The 3,214-nt window shown below is 42.3% G+C and overlaps 1 non-coding gene across 1 annotated transcript; it reads left to right on the forward strand.

Moving 5' to 3' along the window:
• Window positions 1-251: 251 nt before the first annotated feature.
• On the forward strand, window positions 252-326 carry Trnas-cga. The gene has a single exon. It is a non-coding gene; the product is annotated as a tRNA-Ser (tRNA).
• Window positions 327-3,214: the final 2,888 nt, after the last annotated feature.

The raw sequence follows: 3,214 nt of genomic DNA on the forward strand, positions 1-3,214 counted from the left end.
GGAAAAATGACTATCTCAACAAAATGCAAAGTGAATAGCTTGTCATAGTTTTTAGACGCAAATACTACAACACGAACATTACCATAAACTTAAGGCAGAACTCGAGTACGTTTTAAATAACGTAGGTGACGTGAAACTTCCTGGCAGATTAAATCTGTGTGCCGGACCTAGACTCTAATTCGGGACCTTTGCCTTTCGCGGGCAATTGCTCTACTGGCAGAAGGAAAGCTGTGAGGACGGGGCGTGAATCGTGCTTGGGTAGCTCAGTTGGTAGAGCAATTGCCCGCGAAAGGCAAAGGTCCCGAGTTCGAGTCTCGGTCCGGCACACAGTTTTAATCTGCCAGGAAGTTTCATATCAGCGCACACTCCGCTGCAGAGTGAAAATCTCATTCTAATGTACGTGATATTGGCCATCCTCGTTATAACCCTTTGGTAACTGGTATTACTTCATATATTTTTCTGCCTCCTTTATTCCCAAAAGCTGTGTCACTACACAATGTCGGAACGGTTTGATTACAAGTATGTTCGGAAATTGCCATTACAAACTTCTAGGACTTGTGGACGGAAGTATGCACATAATACTGTCAATAAGAACCGATGTCCGGAACGTACCATGTCCAGTCTACGGCAGTTTCAGTTCAGATATTTAACTCGGCCATTTATGGATACGAATTGAAGTAGACGTGACGCTGTACAATTATTAGCTAACAATTAGAAAAGAAACATAACGAAACGTCCTTGTGACCCTTAAGCATATTTCTTTGTATTAATACTGTTCCGGCTTAACTTCAAGCGCCGGCACGCCGGTTAAGAACGGTACAGCAGACAGGTCTGTGAGACCACGTCAGCCAGTAGTACGCTGATCGACCCCGCACTAGAACGACAACGAAACATCAGCGGCATCTATACCAAGATGATATAAGCGCTGCGACGCCTGGCAGCGGCCCCGCTGAAGACTAGCCGTTCTACAAGCTCTTTAGCAGCGACTTAGGAACTGTATAATTTCAGTTGTATTAGTTATAGTATATACTGAAGAGCTTGCTTATGTTTGTCTGTCGCCCGTTGCTCCCAACACGTCTGCACTTCACGAAGTTAAGTATTGTTATCATTTCTTTTTGTAATAAGTTTCATTAACACGATTTCTTTGAAGTGCTGCCTAGGGATCCGAGAATGCAGGTTTCCTAGGAACACCGTATTCGGTAAGTAGGCAGAACACAACAAACATTACCTGCTTAAATTATTCCAAAACAAAACGGGGCACAGCCTACTGTACAAACAGAACAGTACTGATTCATTACAACAGCGGTTCGATGTAGCGACCACCAACGTTGTTTAGACATTGTGTCTACAAAGCACGTTCTGATACACACTCTCCGTGCCACCTAGTGTCTCTTTAGTAACTAATGCGTCGGTCGGAACTCGTGCCAGAAGATCTTCCTCTGTCTCCACAGGGATGTCGTATATTGAACTTTGTGTACGACCCAACAAGTAGTAGTCGTCCATAGAAGTTAAATCCCGCGATCGCGGTGGCCAAGTGACTAGACCATCTTGGCTTATCCACCTTTCAGCATATCGAGTGTTCGGCTGTCTTCGAACATCACGTGAGAACTGAGGTGGTGCACTATAATGCTGAAACCACATTTCCTAACGGACATGCTGTAGCACAGCTTCTAAGAACGGCTCCAAAACGTTTCTCAGGAAAATCAAGTTTGCAGGACCAGTTAGCTAAGGTGACTGCCCAGCAACAAGGCCGATGTTAAGTGGCATCAGATGACCATCTACCCTATTACATAGCAGGACAACCAACGCTGTGACTTTCTCTTTCCCTCAGCCGACGTGGACGTCTGAATTGAAACCGTTGTGGAACGGAAATGGTAAGTATCAGGACAGGGTTTCCTGTTCTAAATATTAATTAGTCACTCCCATCTACAAGTCCTACAAATTTGTTACTGGAATTTTGGAACACCCTGTGTAAACGACTCATCCCATTATTTAACAGCAGAGGACACTAGTTACAGAGAGATTTGCTACCACAGGCTTTCATAAGATCAATGAAATCCATGCGGGTCTCCAGATTTTAAACTTGTCATTTTTCAACAGCTGTTTTCCAGCACGGAACCCGTCCTGTTATATTTCGTTCAGAAACTGTAATTCGATTCTCTCCTTTATAATTCCCTCATCTAATCGTGAGACGGACTTTGCTACACTCAGTCCTCTACAATTTGAGCATTTCTTCCTGTCGCCATTTTTTTTGTTTGTTGTATATGTACGAATTTTCCATTCCCCTGGTAAGTGTCCCCCTTATAAAGCAGATGAAAACACTTCTTCCAGAAGTTTATCTGGTCCACTTTTCAACAGTTAGACGAGCAGATCGTTTGGAGCTGAATCTCATCCATTCTTCACAGTCATAAGCACCTTTTCGATTTGTTTCGTCCTCTTAGTAACATGCATCCAAGATAAACAACTCATCGTCATTTTCTCTAAAGAATTCAGGACGGTTTTCAATAAACAGAATGTAACAACACTTTCTCCTTTCTTCCAGTGAAATTAAGGCAATTGGCATATTTCTGTCCTTTGAAATAAAAGAAATTTCAGATATTTTCATACTTCATGGCTTTGACGAACATCATTACAATTGTCAATGTTATCTATGCATCCCTGACTCCTTTGTTCACGGGTTGTATTTATTTCACGTATTCATTCCTATTTGCATTGCCTTTGGACATCAACCTTACACTAAGGTGGCAAAAGTTGTGAGATACCTACTAATATAGTTTTGTACCTCATTCTTCCCGGCGTAATGCAACCGCTCAAAGTGTCATAAATTCAGCAAGACGATGGAACACTCCTGTTAAAATATTGAGTCATACTGCCTCTATAGCCGCCCATAATAGCGAAAGTGTTACCGGTGCAAGATATTTTACACGAACTGACCTCTCGATTGTGACCCGTAAATGTTCGATGGGATTAATGTCAGGAGATCTGGGTTGGCAAATAATTCTCTCGAATTGTCCAGAACATTCTGATATGGAACATTGCCATCAATAAAAATTTCATCGTTGTTTGGGAACATAAATGGTTTTCAAGTAGACACAACCTTTCGCAGCAAATGATCGATTTAGTAAGACTATTCCATGTAAACACAGCATTATCTACTGTGGATCCACCAGCTTACACAATGTTTGTTGACAACTTCAGTCCATGGCTTCGTGAG

Source organism: Schistocerca piceifrons, chromosome 8 (assembly GCF_021461385.2).
Source record: "Schistocerca piceifrons isolate TAMUIC-IGC-003096 chromosome 8, iqSchPice1.1, whole genome shotgun sequence".
Taxonomy (NCBI): Eukaryota; Metazoa; Arthropoda; class Insecta; order Orthoptera; family Acrididae; genus Schistocerca; species Schistocerca piceifrons.